This window comes from Pristiophorus japonicus, chromosome 10, assembly GCF_044704955.1.
Source record: "Pristiophorus japonicus isolate sPriJap1 chromosome 10, sPriJap1.hap1, whole genome shotgun sequence".
Classification (NCBI taxonomy): domain Eukaryota; kingdom Metazoa; phylum Chordata; class Chondrichthyes; family Pristiophoridae; genus Pristiophorus; species Pristiophorus japonicus.
The window spans coordinates 85,042,535-85,064,967 of NC_091986.1; positions in this window are offsets into that span (position 1 = coordinate 85,042,535).

Below are 22,433 nucleotides of genomic sequence, written 5' to 3' on the forward strand. Positions count from 1 at the left end.
TTTCTTAAATATGGTGATCAAAACTGCATGCAGTACTCTTGATGTGGCCTCACCAATACCCTGTATAGTTTTAGCAGGACTTCTCTGCTTTTATTCTCTATCCCCCTTGCAATAGAGGATAACATTCCATTTGCCTTCCTGATTACTTGCTGTACCTGCATACTAACTTTGTCTGTTTCGTGCCCCTGATCACTCTGTACTGAAGCACTTTGCAATTTTGCTCCATTTAAATTATAATTTGCTTTTCTGTTTTTTCTGCCATAGTGGATAACCTCACATTTTCCTACATTATACTCCAGTTGCCAAATTTTTGCCCACTCACTTTGCAGATTTTGTGTCCTCACAATTTGCTTTCCCACCAATCTTTGTATCATCAGAAAACTTGGCTACATTACACTCGGTCCCCTCATCTAAGTCATTAATATTGATTGTAAATAGTTGAGGCCCCAGCACCGATCCCTGCAGCACCCCACTAGTTACTGTTTGTCAACCAGAAAATGCTCCATTTATCCCGACTCTCTGTTTTCTGTTAGTTAGCCAATCTTCTATCCATGCTAATATATTATCCCCAACCCCGTGAATTTTTATCTTGTGCAATAACCTTTTATGTGGCACCTTATCGAATGCCTTCTGGAAATCCAAATACACCACATCCACTGGTTACCTCTTATTTACCCTGCTCGTTACATCCTCAAAGAACTCCAGCAAATTTGTCAAAAATCACATCCCCATCTGACTAACCACCCCTCATACTCACCTTCATCCTAATGCAATCATACCAAGTAACACCACACAAGGAGGCCATTTGGCATTGGCATCCCACTCCCCCATAGTGACCCTCTACAGATATACCCCACAGATTCCTTACACTTATTCCATCACTCTCACTCAAACTTCTCTTCTTTCCCTCCTTGCAGAAAAAGAGAGCCCACAACAACAAGGAAAGGGAGAGAAACGGAGATGGCCCTCCATCATTGACCATGTTGACTCCAGCAGAGGTGGTCGCCTTGGACGTCTCAGGAGTTGCAGAGTAGCTGATAAAGAGGGGGGCCTCTCAGCAACCTGGTGATAGAATTGCATCTCATATACCCACATGGCATGCAGCAGTCACTCATGTGAGGACTGATATCAGCAGCCAGTGAATGTTCATCAGGTTCATAAGGGTATCTTTACCCATTCTGGATGGACCTCTCTCACAGATCCATCAAGGACCCACGTGGTCCCCCAATTTGAAGAAAAGACTTGTAAACTGTAGACACCTAAATCTGTGCTCAGAATGCACCCAGCAGCAGCATTTCCCTTCGGAAAGTAAGCAGATGTCAGGTGCATTTTTGATTGTGCTTTTCAAGCTCTGTTTTACTGATTTCGATCAATGGCCACTGAACTTCCACCTCAGCTTGACAGACTTGGTTCCTGAGCTGCCCGTGGTCATGCAGTGAAATTTAAAATGGCTGGTTAATAAGATGGTTAAAGGTCTGACAACAAGCAGATAATGATCACAATAAGTCGCCCGCCTCTGCCGTTCAGGTCACTGCCACACTGGCAAATGCACCTGACTTAAAGGCAAATATATCATAATTTTGAACACCTGTGTCAAATCTCTACTTCACCTTCTCTGCTCTAAGGAGAACAAGCCCAGTTTCTCTCGTCTCTCCACAGGTAGTGTGTGTTTCCAGACCCTGGTATATGGTGCTATCGCCCACATCGGGATGTCATAGAGTGTAAAGAGTTACTCTGTCATTGAGCAACATGGCAATTCCAGGAGCACCTGTAATGGAACCTTGTTACCCAGACCATTCCCAAAACATTGCCCACACCACCACAACACAAATCGCCCCACAAATTAAAAGAAAAATCAATCACACGTACCTTATCTCTTCGCCGATGGGCTGGTTGGACCGCCCTGATTTCCCAGGCAGTCAGTGCGAGGCATCCTTTGGGGTGCATGGTGTCGCAACCAGGGACAATGCACACCAGCGCAGCTCTTCCGGGCGGTGCTGCACCGCATCGCCGCAAAACTAGACCCAAGGATCACTGCGGGACACTGGAGTGTGACCGCCCAGCCAAATCACTTCACCGCTGCCATTGCTGCCGCTCCGGGGCAAAAAATGGAGCACAGAAGACCCGAAAATCCAGCCCAGTGAGTGTACATAGCTAAAGGAATGGTGGATAGTCGGTGAAAAGGGAAAAATAAAAAACTGGCAAAGCAGAGCAGGCTCTTGTGGCCCAAAAGCTTAGTAGCAGAAAGGACAACATCCAAGTTTGATTTTGACATAGATTTTAGGTCAGAAATCAGTCAGGACCCATTTCCTGCTATTGTGGAGGCAGCAGTGCCCAAAGAAACAAGCCCAATGATCGATGGAAATTGGTCTCCATAGACAACTCGCCCAACTGGAAACTTAAAGTCTCGAGGTGGGGGAGCAGTAGTAAGAGCAGGCAATGTGATGGAGGGGCTAATTGGGACGTCTATAGCGTCGGGGGGTGTACTCCTGCTCCTTCTGACTGCACAGGAGACTGTTTCTTAAAAGATAAAGTCATTAAAGCACTTACCTTTGTTTGGTGGCCGTGAGGGTCACTGAAGAACTATGAGCAGGGTCCTAACAGCTGCCTCACTCATCTGTGACACATTTTTCAAAAGAGTCCTTTAACAGACGTTACTTATGTATTCAAGAGGCTTAATGCCCGTTTTAACCTAAAAGATGAACCCCATGAATTTGACAGTGAGATCAACAGCTGCACAGTTTGAGCATTGGCCATCCCACTACTAAATTTGTATGCTTTGAATCCATCTTACACCTGAGAATCGGGTGTGACACTTACCAATTAATACTCCCTGTAACTTTCGGATGACCAAGCGGTGGACTACACCGAAGAGTCCAGAGCCATTTTGCAACCTTATTTAAATAGAACTGTAGAGCTGCCTCTCTCAAAAAGAAGCAATACAACTCGACGTTTTCTGGCTGGCGCAATATTATGCAGTCTGGAGGGTGCTGGCCAGCAACATGGTAAGTCCTGGGGGAGGCGGGGTTAGGGGGTGAAGTGCAATCTCGGAGGGTAAGTAAGGGGGAGGATCACAGGGTGGTAGAAACCCAGTTTATCTGCTCTTCTTGGCCCCACAAATATCACTTACTTGTATTTCTTGGTTCTCTTCAGTGGTGCCACCAGTAAAATTGGTCAGAGCATGAACATTCACCCAGTTATGTCTTAAAATGGCAATCAGAGTCCCGTGCACATCGTCCCACCCGATTTTCATATTGAAAGGGCCTACCAGCTGAAACACTTCGGCCGCCCAGCGATCGGCCCTTTTAAAAATGGCAGTTGCGTGAGCCTTAATGAGACGTTATCTCATGTTGGGGTCCTTCGTGCCTCGTAACCAATATTGAGCCCATCATGTTCTTGCTTTATATTCTTATGAAGTTCCCAAGCACCCTTGTGATGTGGCTTCTTCTATCAGCCTCTTTGTAATTTTTTTCCCCTCGGTCTCATTATTTCGGCTTCACTCGTCTATTACCACCGTTCTCTAAAATATATTTTCAACTTCCTCATTGTTAGATTTCCGATTTTATTTTTTTTTGACTTGACTTTGAAGCAGCAGAGCTGCAGATTGAGAGGGGAACAAGATGGAGAAATTGGACAAGAATCAAAGATAGACAAATGAAAACTACTAGTCACCAGTTACATGCTCCATATCTATTATCTGTGCATTTACAAGCATGACAACACATTCTGATAGGTACATTTCTTAGACATTGATTTTAACCTTTGTGTATGATAACATCCCACATGACTGGCCACTGATATAGGATTGAAAATGACAAGGAGTAGCAAGGCTGCCAAAGTAATGAAATGTGTTTAATTGAAACATTAGAATATAGTGCATTTGACTTCCATGACCATCAAAACATCTCCAACGTTAACGTTTCAAGCTCATGAAAATTACTGATAATTGTCTTTGCATTTCAAGTGCTCTTCGGGTGACAAACAACATGTTTCTTTGCTGAAATGTTAGTTTGACAGGTCAATTTTTGTAGACATTGTAAAAATAGAAGCTGCCACTCTTTGAATTTGGAACAGCAACTGGATGTCTGCTGATTCCTTTTCAAAAATGTGATGTAATACAATCATGCTTAACTCCTACAGCACTAAACACGTAATTAAGGCATTGTTTCCACTGTAACACTCAGCCTCCATGAGCAGTTAGAAACTGTCTCTTTATTGCAGCTGTAGATTTTAATACTATTTTTATTACGCTTTTATGAATAGACCCAGCAGCATAATTGTTCATCATTATCATAGGCAGTCCCTCAAAATCGAGGAAGACTTGCTTCCACTCTAAAAGTGAGTTCTCAGGTGGCTGCACAGTGCAATTCGGGAATTACAGTCTCTGTTGGAGGTGGGACAGACAGTCATTGGAGGAAAGGTTGGGTGGGGAGTCTGGTTTGCCGAATGCTCTTTCCGCTGCCTGCGTTTGATTTCTGCATACTGTCGGCGATGAGATTCGAGGTGCCCAGCGCCCTCCCGGATGCTCTTCCTCCACTTAGGGCAGTCTTGGGCCAGGGATTCCCATATGTCAGTGGGGATGTTACACTTTATCAAGGAGGCTTTAAAGGTGTCCTTGAAACGTTTCCTCTGCCCACCTGGGGCACACTTGCCATGTAGGAGTTCTGAGTAGAGCATTGGCTTTGGCAGTCTTGTGTCAGGCATGTGGATGACATGGCTCACCCAACGGAGCTGGTCGAGTGTGGTCAGTGCTTCGATGTTGGCATGAGCGAGAACACTGACATTGGTACATCTATCCTCCCAGTGGATTTATAGGATCTTGCAGAGGCAGCGCTGGTGGTACTTCTCCAGCGTTTTGAGGTCTCGACTGTATATGGTCCACATCACTGAGCCACATATGAGGGCGGGTATCACTACTGCTCTATAGACCATAAGCTTGGTGCCAAATTTGAGGTCTTGGTCTTCAAACACTCTCTTCCTCAAGCGACAGAAGGCTGCATTGGCACACTGGAGGTGGTGTTGGACTAGCAACATAATTGTACACTCCAGGAGTGGCCAGACCTGTGCTTTCTACCAAGTCAATATTACCTGCTGGGATTTCATAGAATCATAGAATGGTTACAGCACAGAAGGAGGCCATTTGGCCCATCAAGACTGTGCCGGCACTTCAGCTAGTCCCACTCCCCCGCTCTTTCCACATAGCCCTGCAATTATTTTTCCTTCAGGTACTTATCCAATTCCCTTTTGAAAGTCACAATTGAATTTGCCTCCACCACTCTTTCAGGCAGTGAATTCCAGATCCTAACCACTCGTTGCATAAAAATATTTTTCTTTATGTCATCGTTGGTTCTTCTGCCAATCAATTTAAATCTGTGCCCTCTGGTTCTCAACCCTTTTGCCAATAGGAACAGTTTCTCCCTACTCTGTCTATCAAATCTCCTCTCAATTTTCTCTGCCCTAAGGATAACTGTTACGTATGCAACACCTCGTAACCAGCATTCTACCGCCACCAGAGGGCGCATCTGTTGGAGTCCCAAGGGATCCCAGCATCTCTTGGGAGCACTGCATATAAGCAGGCCTCCCATGCTGTGCCGGCACTCTGGAGTCAGAATAAAGAGACTAAGGTCACACTTACTCAAGTCTACAGTACTCAGTCACTTTGCTTTATTTGAGACATAACAACTGGCGACGAGTAATAGATAACGAACCATCACGCGAAAATGCAGAGAACTGTTGGTATCCTGGAGAAATTCTCAGAAGGTGATGATTGGGAAGCCTTTTTGGAGTGACTCGACCAATACTTCATGGCCAACGAGCTGGAAGGGAATTAGAACGCTGCCAAACGAAGGGCGATCCTCCTCACCATCTGTGGGGCAACAACCTATGGCCTCATGAAGAATTTTCTTGCTCCGGTGAAACTAACAATAAAATCGTATGAAGAACTGTGTACACTTGTCCGGGAGCACCTAAATCCAAAGGAGAGCGTTCTGATGGCAAGGTATCGATTTTATACAAGTCAACGGTCTGAAGGCCAGGAAGTGGCGAGCTACGTTGCCGAACTAAGGTGCCTTGCAGGTCATTGAAAATTCGGTGGATTCCTGGAGAAAATACTAAGAGACTTTTTTGTGCTTGGCATTGGTCACGAGGTTATCCTTCGCAAACTATTGACTGTTGAAACACCGAACCTGAACAAAGCCATAACGATAGCCCAGGCATTTATGTCCACCAGTGATAGCACCAAACAAATTTTGCAGCATAAAGATGCATCAGCAAGTACTGTACACAAAGTAACATCGTTTTCAGGCAGGAATGCATATGGCAGAACATACACGCCTGCAGCTGCACGACCTCAGATGACTCAGAGTCCGCCATCTAGTGTGAAAATAATACCTTGTTGGTGCTGCGGAGGTGATCATCGAGCACATCAATGCCGCTCCAAACACTATGCATGCAAAGGCTGTGGAACAATGGGACGCCTCCAGCGAATGTGCAGAAGAGCTGCAAACCCTGCAAACCATTATGTTGCAGAGGAAGATCGATCCATGGCAGATCAAACTGAACTAAAGACTCGAACCGAGGAGGCAGATGTGTATGGGGTACACACCTTCACCACGAAATGTCCACCGATCATGTTAAAAGTTGAACTGAACCGATTTCCAGTATCCATGGAATTGGACACTGGTGCGAGTCAGTCTATCATGAGCAAAAAGGCCTTCGAGAGGCTGAGGTGCAACAAGGCACAAAGACACAAGCTGAGCCCTATTCATACCAAGCTGAGAACTTACACTAAAGAGCTGTAATTGGCAGTGCAGCAGTAAAAGTCTCCTATGATGGAGCGGTGCACGAACTACCACTATGGATTGTACCAGGAGATGGACCCACACTGTTCGGCAGAAGCTGGCTGGGAAAAATCCACTGGGACGATATCCGAGCATTTTCGTCCGTTGCCGATGCCTCATGTGCCCAGGTTTTGAGTAAGTTCCCGTCGTTGTTTGAGCCAGGCATCGGAAATTTATCTGGGGCGAAGGTGCAGATCCACTTCGTTCCTGGTACACGACCCATTCATCACAAGGCACGTGTAGTGCCATACATGATGCGAGAGAAAGTGGAGATCGAGCTGGACAGGTTACAACGAGAGGGCATCATCGTGCCGGTTGAGTTCAACGAGTGGACCAGTCCGATTGTTCCGGTTCTCAAGGACGATGGCATGGTCAGAATTTGCAGGGACTATAAAGTAATGATTAACATTTTCGCTGCAGGACCATTACCCACTATCCAAGGCAGATGACGTATTTGCGACGCTGGCAGGAGGGAAGACGTTCACCAAGCTGGACCTGACCTCGACCTACATGATGCAGGAGCTGGCAGAATATTCGAAAGGCCTCACCTGCATCAACATGCGCAAAGGTCTGTTCATCTACATAGATGCCCGTTTGGGATTCGATCGGCCGTGGCTATGTTTCAAAGGAATATGGAGAGTTTCCTAAAGTCGATTCCGCACACCGTGGTTTTCCAGGATGAAATATTGATCACAGGCTGGGACATCATCGAACACTTACAGAACCTGGAAGAGGTTCTAAGTCGGCTAGATCGTGTGGGACTCAGGTTGAAATGCTCGAACTGTAGGGGGTGGTGGGTCTGTCAGCTTGCCTTCCTGACCAGAGCGATTGCGAGTCGCTCCCACTCCCTGGTTCTCGAGCTTGGATTTATTAATCAGGGTCTGATAAAGCGCAGCAGACCACTGTTTTGTACAAAGAAGGTTTGGGTTTTATTTAAGAAAGCAACTAACATAAATGCACTCCAATAAAACTGTAAAATCTTACAAAAAGGTTCTAAACAATGGAGAATACTTTATTACAGGTAATAAACACAACAGAAATACCTTCCACCTCCCACTTACTCTCTAACTAGGTCAAACTCTCGGGTTCTAGGGATTCATGCTCAGCAGATCCTTCCTTTGACAGCTAGGGCTGTTTTGCGGTTCCGGGGTTCTTTGGTTATAGCCGGTTTGCCTTGCTGTACCCTGGATGTGGTAGAAGACCTCTGCTGCGTATTAAAGCCAGTTGGGGTGAGTCCGCTGATGCAGTTAGACGCGTTTTGGATTTATCTCTGATGAATACCCAATTTCCTTTGTTAGCAATAGGGTTTTAAGTTCTTTAAGTAATTTTTACCTGCTGGATAGTCTAGGCACAAATTGTAGAGTGTAAAACTTGCATGGACCCCGGTTTTCTTGGTGGTTGATTTTCGTCGGTCGCGGTGGTCCAGTTGATGGCTGTTACCAAGTCAGTTGGTATTGATGTTCCACTGATTGGTTTTTGAAGATCTTTTCTCCCATGTCGCGATGTTTCTTCATGTGTGTTTTCTCACCGTATGCTCTCGATCTTGATCTTGTTGTTCCAAAATGATGGTCAGAAAAGCTTTTCCTGTGATGGTCAGAATAATTCTCTTGGTACGATAGGCCCTCAATTATACTCTGAGAGACTGCTTAATCTTTGCGCCAAATCTAACGTTTCTTTTGTTTGAGTTTTGCTGCCCATTGATTTTAAGTGGTGTTCTTTGTATAAGTTTTGGTGGGCTAGCTAACTGAAACTTGATTAACTGTTTTAATCTGGCGTTGATAGACTTTGGGATTGCGATACTCCTTATTTATGAGCTGATGAGCTCTTGTCCATTGTAATAGAACTGCTTTGGCTTCAGGAAGTCTGGGCTGAGCCAGATATTTCTATGCATGTTGAAAAGGTGTTGGAATATGTATGTAATATTTGGGTCCTGTGGATGGGGTGGATAATGTTTCTTCCGTGGTCATGGTCGATTGTTTAAATGCTAATGTTTTCTGGGAGCCTGACTCTGGTTAAACAGCTCCCCCCAGAGAAACTGATTAGCTACAATATCCAAATTCTAAAGGTAAAGTTTGATCCCACCCCTATATCACTGCAGTTTTTCCCCACGTGCCCAAACATGCCTTTTAAAATCCCAAACTTTGTTAAAACTCATAGATTTCTTCCATATGCATTTTAAGATCCCAAACTTTCTGTTTAATCGGCCCAAATCGAATTTCCTTTTCAGTGACTCCAAACACGGGGTGGTGGGGGGGGGGTTTCCATGAATTTTGGAATCTTACAATCCCCCATTTGACACTCCTCGCCACAGAGTGTCATCCTAAGTGAACAAAATTCTTGGAGCCCAAGAGCTAAAACCTTCCCCTGGCATTTACCTAGCTCAACCCAACCGTACATTCCCCTTTGAAATGTTTGCTATTTACAGGTAAATTCAGTCATTCCAATTACATTACAGCATAGAGGGGGTCCAACACCCTTCCATTACTCCAGTTTCACAAAGAATACACAGTAAAAACACACATAGTGCAAACTTTTTACAACACTTGACCTCTGCATTTTTACAGAAGGTGGAATCTAAACTGGACATCACCATGTGACTGTGATTTTTCTGCTGTGTTCTATCATATTTTGTGTTTCCCTCCCTGATACAATCTTTAAGTTCAGCTAGGGCTCGTTCAGCATCCTCTGGTGCCGGGATCGACGACTTCTGCCTCTTGAACTGCAGGTAGTACGCCATAAATAAAAAATAATCACGAGCTGGCAGATAACTAAAATGTGGGAAGCTATTCTGATCCAGGGAGGGACCTCCATATTTCTGACAATATCCCACCAGGGTGGAACAGTGATTTTTGCCCCCTATCTCAACTATTTTTTACTCTAGAAATGTTTCTCTGATACTTCTACAGCTTTCAGTAGGGTGGTAAGATGTTTGGGAAGAGGGGGGATTTCATATCCGAAATGTGCAACGTAATCTTGTAGATCTGTGAAATTGTTATTTACAATGAGGTGAATAGTGGAGGGTTCAGGAATGGGAACAATCCATTCTTGGGCCACTTGAACTACCGCCTCGGGTTTAAAACAAAAACTGCTTTCACTCACCGGACACTAAATGTGTTGTCTATGTTGGTAGTGGGGTGCACTTGTGGTGACACAATATGTCCCACCCCCTATATATGCTACCTGTGGAGGGACCTGGTCTTGTGCCATTACCTCCATGGTACAGTTGATAGGCTGTGTGCCAGCAGCTTTAAACCCACACTGTGGTCTGGAATAGGCATTCAGGTGCTGGGGCACAGTATTACGTGTGCGCACCGGCTCCGGCACCCGGAGAGGTCAGTACCTGTCATAGCGTGCTCCCACTTTATGACATAGGGTGGGACCGCTGTGAAACGAACATGTGCACCTCCTTGAATGATCCCAATATTCTCCACCCTGTACACCAGCATGGGTCGGGCTGTCCCACCCATAACCGGCATCCTTACAACTATCCCCATGATGGTATGGTTGGACCGCCCACAATCTACTGGGACAGGGTAGGCTTCAGAAGCTAGACAGAGCTGACACGGGCATACCGAATTACTAAACGGGTGGAGGGCTGCGAGGTGCTTGTTGCTGATCCAGGAGGGGACTAAACCTTGTTTTAAATCCTCCAGGTTGCTGCGGCCCTCGCCCAGCAACCATGCCCCATACAGCACAGACACCTCATTCCTTGCAGCCTGATCTGAGGTATTCCTATCCTCCCGCATAAGTGCATTTACTGTTTTTGCGCATCTTTCCAGCTCAGCAGTAATCTCCTTTAAATGGACCGTCCTGGTCCTCGTGTAGCTCTGAGCCTACCAATGTGTTCTCTTCCCTCGTATGCCAGTTGGAGGAATTCCCTGTGGTGTTGTTGCGGTACTACCCACTGCTCCCCTACGAACAGCATGCCTTCTTTTATGGCTATACTTGCTCCGCCGTATGGACTCGCTACTCTCTCCCCTTTAGACAGAGTGCTCAAGTCAGTTTTCAGGACGGGGTCCTGGGTCTGAACCATTTTCAGGTCCGGGGCCAATGCTACTCCTGCCTTCCCTGTTGTCCCAATCCTGCCCCTAACCGCTGCAATTGGGCCTGAATCATCGGATCCCAAAACTCACCCATGCAGGCACCCTCTTTAGCCAGCATGTCGGCCTGCTGGTTTCCCTCTGCACAGGGTTCGGTTTTGGTGTGGGCCTTTACTTTGTGAATGTACACCCTCCCTTCATCCTCGATAGCCGCCATGATTTACTCCAACAAGGGTTTTGTTGCCAGGGGTTTCCCGTCAGCAGTTGTGTATCCGCAACGGGACCAGATGGCCAGGTACTCCATACACGAATTGCAAGTGAACATACTGTCCGAGTAAATCGTGTAGGGGATAGGGAACTTCTCTGGGTGTGTAACCACATACATCACTGCAGACAGTTCAGTGTGTTGGGTGTTCATGGTACTCAGGAGTTTAATTGCCAGGGCAATGCCTGCCTATGGATTATTAAACCGCGAAACCAGTGAGTCACTCGCCAGCAGACACTGTGCTCGAACCGTCCACATAGATTTCGCGGCCCGTGGGGTGTATCCCGGCCTAAAAGCCTTTGTCAACTTCCCATACCCTTTTAACAGAACACCGGTGGCCTGTCCCTGGATAACTCATGTTAGCTGCGAGTCTGGGCTCACTGAGGTCATTTACTCTTAGGTCCATTTGGGAGAGAAAGAGGGTCCAGCGAGCAATGCGCACACTGCTCACTGTCCCATCCTTGATGCTCCCATCTGAGAACATCTGGGTGGGTGTATGGTGGGTGAGGAGAGTTATAGCGGATCCCGCTGTGAAGATTAACGATCTCTTCACAGCCCAGTGAATGGCAAGGAGGTGCCTCTCACAGTTGGAGTACTCCTTCTCCACATCGGTGAGAATCCTGGAGGAGTAAACCACCGGTCTCAGCTGGCCGTGCCACTCCTGAAGCAGCACTGAGCTCAGGCTGTCCCCGCTGGCTGCCACCTTCAGGAAAAACTCCTTTCCCCCATCAATAGCCCCTAGGGCCGGCGCAGTCTGCAGATTTCCTTTTCGCTGGCTAAATGCCGCTTCGCAGCTCGCATCCCACTCCCAATCCATTCCTTTATCTAGGAGTCGAAGTAGAAGGGCTGCTGTGGCTGCGTAATCTTCGATGAAATCTCTGCAGTACCCAGTGAGCCCCAGGAATGACCTTACCCCTGTAACTGTGTTGTCGGCCGGTAACTCTTGTACTGCCTTTGTCCTAGCCTTGTCAATTGCCCTTTCACCTGCACACATGGTCAGCCACAGGAATTTGACTTCCTTCTGGCTGATCTGCACCTTCTTGGTGTTAACTTTAAACTCTTCCTCCTTCAACAGCTCCAGCAGCTCAGCCAGCAGTGGGCCATGCTCCTCCCCCTCATCGGTGAATAGGAGCAGGTCATCCACATAATGTACCAACTGCTGAGGCTTGCTGAAGTTCTTTAAGCAGTTAGCTATGCATTGATGAAAGATGCTCGGGCTGTTATGGAGACCCTGAGGGAGACAGTTCCAGGTGTATTGCTGGCCTTTAAAGATAAAAGCAAACTTGTACTAGTCCCCCCGCCTTAAAGAGATGGACCAGATCTCATTGGAAATATCCAGCACCGTGAAGGTGGTCGTGGAGGCTGGGATACTTCCAATGAGGTCAGCGACGGCGGCGACCGTGGGTGCACAGGTGGGGATATTGCGGTTGAGTACTCGATAGTCCACCATGGCTCTCCAAGAGTTTTCCGGTTTCTTAACCGGCCAAAGCAGAGAGTTTACGTGGGTGGCTATCGACCTCAACACCCTCTGTTTAACTAGGGAATCTGGGCTGTCTCCATATCTGCCTCCGCCTCCCTGGGGAAGTTGTATTGCTTTTGTGGACAGGACATGCGATCCCCTACCACACTAACCTCGACCCCGTTTAACCTCCCACAATCGTGTTTGTGGGTGGCAAACGCTGCGAGATTAGCCTACACATACGCCTGGTATTCCAAAGAAGTGTTACTGACCAGCTGGTCGAGGTCGTAACCCTCCTTTGGTTTTACGGTACACAAGGTTCCCTTCCCCTGCTTGTCCGGGATAACTACCACCTCTTCCTCCTTTCCAGTGTAACCGCCCCCCCAAAGACAGTGGTTCCAGAGATCCACTAGGATCTTGTGGCCTATAATGAAGTCAGCCCCAAAGATCCCCTTCCTTTCCTGCTCCCACTTCATCAGGACGCACGTCCATTGGTGTGGAGTGCTCCCAGATGAATGGTGAGCGGGATGGTGAACGAACCAGCCTGTTCATTCCCTGTGAACCCTACGAGGCTGTAAGGGACCCTGTTGGATCGAGGTGAGTGTCTATGCAGATAGCCCAGCCACATGGTGCTCAAAGCTCCAGTGTCCAGCAGATAGGTCCCCTTTACCTTTTCCACCTCCATCTTGATGCATGGCCTCCTCAATGCATCATACTCCAAGGGACACAGGTATATGGACTGCACCGGTTCTAGTCATTGCCCGGTGTGGTATGGGGTGGGTGGGGTTTCCCTCCTGATGGCCGTAGCTATCTTCCCTGGGCCGCCCAATATGGACCAGAGCGTGGCCACGAACTCCTCGAAGGAAGAGGGAGAGTTCTGTGCTCCGGGTCCAGGTCCGGTTTTTTGTGCAGGTACTGGAGGTTCCTTAGCTATGTTATCCTTCCAAGGGTTCCCTATAATCCTTTCTCCAATGTCCACTTTTCCCGCACCCAAAGCAGTTACGCTTGGTGTCGCAAGAGATACCCCCTTCCTGGTGCCATTCCCTCTTTCCTTGGTGGGGTCTTAACTCATGTACCTCCCCTTGGGTGGGTTCTCCTCCGTCCCTCAGCCGCTCCTAAAAGCCAGGGTTAGTTGCCTAATCACTGACTCCTTGGTGGCGTTGGGATCCTTAGGATCGAACCACAGCTCGGCTTTGGCCTTCACCCATGACAAACTGTTTGCCACCAGGCTCCGGAACGAGTAAGCCCTCTCATCCCGGGTCAAGTGATCCTGGGCGAGGGCCCCACTGCAGGCACTCTCGTAGATGGGCCACAGCCTGTCTGCGAAAGCTTATGGGATTTCCCCTGCCTGTTGCATCGTCTTCTCCACTCGGGAGAAGGGACTCCTGTCATTTAGGCCCATAACTTCCAAGACTTCTTCCTTGACTGCAGTGTATGTACTCTGCCTCTCTTGCTTTCTGCAGAGAGAGACTGGTATACTCCACTGTCTAGGGTGAATAGGAGCATTTTTGCCATTTTGGAGTCATCGCACCCATTGATGCCTGTCGCTTGGTCTACTTCCATAAAATGAACTGAAGGGTCCCCTTTATGGGTGAGCTTGTCCAGGTGGGTTACCATGGTTCAAAGCTGCTGGGTGCTGTGGGGGACCACAAAGTTACTTTCGAGGGGCCCTGCTGCCCCACCGAGAGTGGGCGCACTGTACTTCTGCTCCCATACCGGGCACATCGGCCCCGGTCCCGGCCCTTGTTGTACTGGTGTCGCTCCCACCTGTCCCTGCTGCCAAACCGAGTTACAACCCGACGCCACAGGTGGTGGTGCGCTGTCCCTGTCTGCCCCGCAAACTGTTCGTCCTTCCTGCTGCCAAACCGGGTTGGGCCCAGGCGCCATAGGTACTGGGTGAGCGGTTTCCTCCTGCTCTTCCAGGTCTGCCCAGCCGTACTCGCGTTTATTAGGCAGAACATACCTTTGGCCTTGGAAAGAGCAAGGTTCAGACTCTCAATTTGCTTTTGGCAGGGAACGTGGTCTCCAGTCTCGAATACTCTGCTGCTTGCTACCCTATAAGCGGTCTGTACATCCCATAACTTCTCCTCCTGCTCTTTAATTATCCTGGTGAGGCGGGCATTTTCTTCCCACAACACCAGTTCGTGACCCTTCGCTTCGGTGACCTGGCACTGAAGGTAATCCTGGCGGTTTCTATGTGTTTCCACTAACTGTAGTTGCCCTTGCTTTTGCTTGCCGAACTCCTCAAATAATCTCTCCCCCATGATAGCTCTGGCACTCGAATGTTCCTCGGAGTCCCTGAGGCCCGCCTCCAGCGACTCGACTTTCTTGTCGAATTGCTGGACCTGTCGCTGTAGGCAGACTAACCATATTGCTTTCTCCACAGAGCACTTGTAGTCCTTTCTCTAAGTCCATTTGGCTGCAGCATCCACAGGACGCTCAGCGCGCAATAGGTTCAGTACCCATTTCTTTGTTATATTGACTTTTGTGAATATGTAAGAGGAAATCCTCCCTTCCATTTTGCTTCTTTCCTCAAAAACAGTGTCTATTGCATCACACCCTTTTGACCAAGCTCCTACCTGGCTCGTCATTCTGTAGGGGTGGTGGGTCTGTCAGCTTGCCTTCCTGACCAGAGCGGTTGCGGGTCGCTCCCACTCCCTAGTTCTCGAGCTTGGATTTATTAATCAGACTGTGATAAAGTGCAGCAGACCACTGCTTTGTACAAAGAAGGTTTGGGTTTTATTTAAGAAAGCGAATAAAACAAATACACTCGAATAAAACTGTAAAATCTTACAAAAAGGTTCTGAACAATGGAGAATATTTTATTACAAGTAATAAACACAACAGAAATACCTCCCATCTCCCACTTACTCTCTAACTAGGTCAAACTCATGAGCTCCGGGGATTCATGTTCACCAGATCCTTCTTTGACAGCTAGAGCTGTTTTGTGGTTTCGGGGTTCATTGCTTATAGCCGATTTGCCTTGCCACACCCCGGATGTGGTAGAAAACCTCTGCTGCGTATTAAAGCTAGTTGGGGTGAGTCCGCTGATGCAGTTAGATGTGTTTTGGATTTATCTCTGATGAATACCTAATTTCCTTTGTTAGCAATAAGGTTTTAAGTTCTTTAGGTCATTTTTACCCACTGGATAGTCTAGGCACAAATTGTAGAGTGTAAAACTTGCATGGAGCCCGGTTTTCTTGGTGATTGATTTTCCTGGTTGGTTTCGTCGGTCGCGGTGGTCCGGTTGATGGCTGTTACCAAGTCAGTTGGCATTGATTTTCCACTGATTGGTTTTGAAGTTCTTTTCTCCGATGTCGTGATGTTTCTTCCTGTGTTTTCTCGTCGTGTGCTCTCAATCTTGATCTTGTTCCGAAGTGATGGTCAGAAAAGCTTTTCCTGTGATGGTCAGAATAGTTTTCTTGTAGGATAGGCCCTCAATTATACTCTGAGAGGCTGCTTAATCTTTGCGCCAAATCTAATGTTTCTTTTGTTTGAGTTTTGCTGCCCATTGATTTTAGGTGGTCTTCTTTGTATATGTTTTGGCGGGCTAGCTAACTGAAACGTGATTAAATGTTTCAATCTGGTGTTAATAGACTTTGGGATTGTGATTGCAACAAAATTTGCAGATGACACAAAGATTAGTGGGAAAGCGGGTTGTGTAGAGGACACAGAGAGGCTGCAAAGAGATTTGAATAGGTTAAGCGAATGGGCTATGGTTTGACAGATGGAATACAATGTCGGAAAGTGTGAGGTCATCCACCTTGGAAGAAAAAACAGTAAAAGGGAATATTATTTGAATGGGGAGAAATTACAACATGCTGCGGTGCAGAGGGACCAGGGGGTCCTTGTGCATGAAACTCTTTTTGGAGTTCACCTGCAAAACATAAAACATTAAACTGTGCCACCCGACCTGGGTGACACTCCAGACATTTACAAGGCCCTTTTTTTTTTTCCCCTTTTTTTTTTTTCCTTTTTTGGTTTTTTTTTTGGGCACTAAATTCACAATTTTCCCCAGTGCCCCCTATAAAAGGGAAGGGGGACACTAAAAGCACCGGCAATGAAAACAAATTCAACTTTAAAACGTAAAATCAAATTAAAATTTGGTTGCCGGGCGTGATGATGCACTCCAGTCCCTCCGGTGCCCACCTCTCGCGGAAGGCCGCGAGCGTACCGGTGGACACCGCGTGCTCCATCTCCAAGGACACCCTGGACCGGATGTAAGAGCGGAAGAGAGGCAGGCAGTCAGGTTGAACGACCCCCTCGACCGCCCGCTGCCTGGACCGGCTGATGGCACCCTTGGCCGTGCCCAGGAGCAGTCCTACGAGGAGGCCTTCGGACCTACCCGCTCCCCTCCGCACAGGGTGCCCAAAGATCAGGAGAGTGGGACTGAAGTGCAGCCAGAATTTCAGGAGCAGCCCCTTCAAATAATGGAACAGGGGCTGCAACCTCGTGCACTCAATAAAAACATGGAACACGGACTCCTCCAGACTGCAGAAATTGCAGGCGGCCTGGGAGTCCGTGAACCGGCTTAAAAATTTGTTGCACGGCACTGCTCCGTGCACCACCCTCCAGGCCAAGTCCCCGATGAATAGTGGGAGGACCCCTGCGTAGAGTGCCCTCCATCGGGGACCCCCGCCTCCTCCGGACGGCAAGATGGTACACCATGGCGTGTCCGGACGGCCGGCGAGGATTCCTTGTGCATGAAACTCTTTTGAGTTAACCTGCAAAACATAAAACATGTATCCGTGCCACCCGACCTGGATGACACACACAAGACATTTACAAGGCCCTTTTTTTTTTTTTTTTTTTGGGCACTAAAATCAAATTTTCCTTTTTCCAGTGCCCCCTATAAAAGGAGAGGGGGACACTAAAAGCACCGGCAATTAAAACAAATTAAACTTTAAAACGTAAAATCAAATTAAAATTTGGTTGCCGGGCGTGATGATGCACTCCAGTCCCTCCGGTGCCCACCTCTCGCGGAAGGCCGCGAGCGTACCGGTGGACACCGCGTGCTCCATCTCCAAGGACACCCTGGACCGGATGTAAGAGCGGAAGAGAGGCAGGCAGTCAGGTTGAACGACCCCCTCGACCGCCCGCTGCCTGGACCGGCTGATGGCACCCTTGGCCGTGCCCAGGAGCAGTCCTACGAGGAGGCCCTCGGACCTACCCGCTCCGCTCCGCACAGGGTGCCCAAAGATCAGGAGTGTGGGACTGAAGTGCAGCCAGAATTTCAGGAGCAGCCCCTTCAAATAATGGAACAGGGGCTGCAACCTTGTGCACTCAATAAAAACATGGAACACGGACTCCTCCAGACCGCAGAAATTGCAGGCGGCCTGGGAGTCCGTGAACCGGCTTAAAAATTTGTTGCACAGCACTGCTCCGTGCACCACCCTCCAGGCCAAGTCCCCGATGAATAGTGGGAGGACCCCTGCGTAGAGTGCCCTCCATCGGGGACCCCCGCCTCCTCCGGACGGCAAGATGGTACGCCATGGCGTGTCCGGACGGCCGGCGAGGATGGCAAAGTTGAGGGTGTGCAGGAGCAGCCCGTACAGGAAACCCCTCCGCGCGGAACTGAAAGGCACGGAGGGGATTTCCCCGAGGCGGCTCAAGTTGTGAGGCGCCGGCCCCCGAGGGAGGTTCCGGGGTTTGGCGCCGATGAGGAATTCCGTCCGGACGGGGGTCAGTTCGGACGGGATCTCCCCACGTGCTTGAGCCTCCTCGATGCACCTAACGGAGTCAGGGCCCAGAGCTGTTTTTAGCGACTCGATGGCATCGGCCGCGTGGCGGACGTTGGCAGAATTTAGGCGCCGCGCCAGCGTGTCTGGCGCCATCCAGCCCGCTCCTCCGCCATCGAGCAGGTCCCTGACCCTGGTCACCTCACCAGCCACAGCCCTCTCTTCCGACCGCCACATAAAGCCTCGGCCGTGGAGGTACGGATTCCCGAGCAGCGGTTCCTGCAGGACGGCCGCCACTCCAGCCGGCGGAGAGCTGCGCTTGGTGGAGACTTTGTTCCAGACCCTGATGAGTTCCCTGTAAAAGACAGGCAGCTCCCGGAGGGCGGTCCTGGCACCCCCCAAGTTCACAAACAGGAGCTGCGTGTCATAATTGAGGTCGAGCTGCTGGCGGAAGAAATACCTCGCCAGAGCGCACCACCTAGGAGGGGGCTCGACGTAAAGGTATCTCTGCAGGGTCTGAAGACGGAAAGTCGCGAGCTGGGCGCTGACGCACACCAACGACTGACCGCCCTCCTCAAGCGGGAGACTCAAGACCGCGGCAGAGACCCAGTGCTTCCTGTTGTTCCAGAAGAAGTCCACCAGCTTCTTCTGTATCTTGGCGACAAACGCAGGGGGAGGGGTCAAAGTGACCAGCCGGTACCACAGCATTGCGGCCACCAGCTGGTTTATGACTAGCGCTCGACACCTGTAGGACAGCACTCGGAGCAGTCCTGTCCAGCGCCCTAGGCGAGCGGCGACCTTGGCCTCCAGCTCCTGCCAGTTCGCCGGCCAGGCTCCCTCGTCGGGGCTAAGGTAGACTCCCAGATAGAGGAGATGGGTCGTGCTCCAGGCAAAAGGCCTGAGCTCCTCCGGCAGGGAGTCCACCCGCCACTGACCCACCAGGAGTCCGGAACATTTCTCCCAGTTGATCCTGGCGGAGGACGCGGCCGAGTAAATCTCCTGGCACTCACGCATCCTCCGCAGGTCAGCGGGATCCTCTATCGCGAGGAGCACGTCATCGGCGTAAGCCGAGAGGACGACCTCCACGCCCGGCCCTTGCAGAGCCAGTCCCGTCAACCTCGTCCGCAAGAGGCGCAGGAAAGGCTCCACGCAAACGGCGTATAACTGGCCGGACATGGGGCATCCCTGGCGCACCCCTCTCCTAAAGCGAAGGGGCGCCGTCAAGGACCCGTTAACCTTAATCAGACACTCCGCGGCGGCGTACAAAAGTCGGATCCGGGCGACGAAATGCGTCCCGAACCCGAAAGCGCGCAGAGTTCCGAGCAGATAGTCGTGATCCACCCTGTCGAACGCCTTCTCTTGGTCGAGGGATAGGAAGGCGACCGACAGACCAGCCTCCTGGGAACAATGGATGAGGTCCCGGACCAGATGGATGTTATCGTGGATTGTCCGGCCCGGGACCGTGTATGACTGGTCGGGGTGGATCATGTGGTCCAGCACGGCACCGAGGCGAGCAGACATCGCCCTGGCGAAGATTTTGTAGTCCGTGCTGAGGAGGGAGACCGGGCGCCAGTTCTTAAGGAGGCGGAGATCGCCCTTCTTAGGCAGCAGGACGATGACTGCCCTGCGCCAAGAGAGGGGCATCTCCCCGGTCGCCAGACTTTCCCCCAGGACCCGCGCGTAGTCGCTCCCCAGGACGTCCCAGAACGCCCTGTGGAACTCCACGGTCAGCCCGTCCAGCCCCGGGGATTTTCCCCTCGAGAGCCGGGCGAGGGCACCGGTCAGCTCCGCCAGGCTTAGCGGAGCTTCCAGATTTTCGGCGCCCTCCGGGCTGACCTTCGGCAGGTCCTCCCACAAAACTCTACGCGCTTCCTCGCTGGACGGATCCGGAGAGAACAGAGCCCCGTAATATTCACGGACCCTGTTGTTGACGCCCTCCGGATCCGAGACGAGAGAGCCGTCGTCGGCCAGCAGCGTCAAGAGCTGCTTACGGACACTCTGCCTTTTTTCCAGCGAGTAGAAGAAGGGGGACTCGCGGTCCAGATCCCGCAGGAACCGGATCCGCGACCTCACGAACGCGCCTCGGGACCCGACGAGCTGCAGGTCCTTCAGCGCGGCCTTCTTCGCTTCGTACACCGTCCGCAGGGCCGGGTCCTGGACGACTTGACCGAGACGGGCTTCCAGGTCGAGCACCTCTTTTTCTAGGCGCCCGACTCTGGCCGCCCGCCTCTTGGTCGACCCCCTCGCGTACTCTTGACAGAAGACGCGGACGTGAGCCTTGCCCACGTCCCACCATAGCCTCAAGGAGGGGAAGCCCCCCTGCTTCCTTCTCCAGTCGGACCAGAATCGACGGAACGAGTCCTGGAACCGCACGTCCTCCAGCAGCCGGTTGTTAAAGTGCCAGTACGCGGACCCCGTCCCCGCGCGGAGCGAAGCGAGCTCCGCCCACACCAGGTGGTGGTCCGAACACGGCACCGGCCGCATGGAGGCCGGCGGGACGCAGGAAACGTACGCCCGAGACACGTAAAGGCGGTCGACTCTAGACCATCCTACTCCAGGCCTCACCCAAGTAAAGGCGCTGGAGTCGGGGTGGAGATTTCGCCAGACGTCCACCAAGTCGAAGGACCCGACCAGGTCCCTCAACTTCTCCATCGCCGTCATGCACTGCGGGGCACCGGAGCGGTCCCTCGCCTCGAGGGTGCAGTTAAAATCCCCCCCGAGGACAATGCAGTCGCCGACGTCGACGGAGCCAAGAAGAGCGGACACCTCTTCAAAGAAGCGCGTTTGCTGCGGGCCGGGATGAGGGGCGTACACGTTCACGAGATGGAGCGGCACGTCCCCCAGGCGAACCGTTACGTGCAGCAAGCGGCCTGGCACGGGCTCCTCGACCCCCAAGATCTCCGGCTGAAAATGCGGGCCCAGCAAGATGGCCACCCCACTAGAAATGGCGGTGAGGTGGCTCATGCGGACCTCTCCTTGCCATTCCAGGAGCCACGTGGCTTCGTCTCCCGGAACGGTGTGGGTTTCTTGCAGGAAGCACACCGCATATTTCCCCTCCCGCAGGAGCGAAAAATTGTCAAATCTACGGCGTGCCCCTCTGCCGCCGTTGATGTTGAGGCTGGCTATGGTTATCTTCATGGCAAAAGCATAGTGCAACCTCTACCTTAACCTATTGTGGGGGAGGGAGCGGAGTCTTTTGTTGAACTCCGCTCCCTCCGCAGCCCAGCGAGGAGTCCCTCGAGCTCGCGCAGCTCAAGGTGCTGCTCCTTTGTCAAGGGCCCGCCCGCGGCCAAGGTTTTAACGGCGGCGCGGACGGACCCCTTGATCAGCTCCGGCTCGGACCATTTTTCCAGGGCCAGTCGGGCTTGGTCGCGGCGACCCCGGCTCTGGGCCAAAAAGTCCCGGAGTTCCTTTGCAGGAATGAGGAGGGCCTCAGCGGCGGCCGCGAGCAGATCCACCGCCTCCCTGGCGGTGGTCTCTAGTTCTTCTCCCGCGTCCCCCACCGAGTCCCCGTCCTCCTCCGGGAGGTGGCCGCCAGCAGCCGGCCCATCGACCGCACAAGGTACGGCAAATGAACCGGCCGCTCCAACCGGCCCTGGCACTGCCCCAATCCCACCCCCAGGATCGTCGGCAGAGGAGTCCCCACTGGGCTCTTTTAAAAATGGTGCTGGGTCGGGAAACGACAGCGGAAGGGGTTCCCCCTCCGCCCCAGGAACCGGGGAACAAGGAGAGACCCGGCCATGGGAAATCCCCAGGCTCCCCAAGTGCACCAGCTCCAAAGTAAGGGGCGAGGGTGGGTGTTCCTCCCCCTCCCCGCTGCCACCCCCCGGCCCAGCATCTACAGTTTCATTAAAAACAGTAAATTGTGTTTCTGCCGGGTCGAGCGTCTCCCGGGGGAAGTTGGGTATTGGCTGGGCGGGCTCAGGTTCGGCCTTTTCGGCCTCGCCCGCCTCAGTCCCCGGGACGCCCGGCCCGGCGGCTACGCATTCCTCCGCGGTCCCCACGCCCCCCACGACAGGCAGATCTTCCACTCCATCCCCGGGAGGCAGAGGCTGGGCAGCCTCAACTGTTTCACCCTCCCCGGGGACAGACTCCTCCCGCCTACGGCGCTGCTTGGGGGCGCTGGTTGGGGACGCGGGACACGCGGCGGGC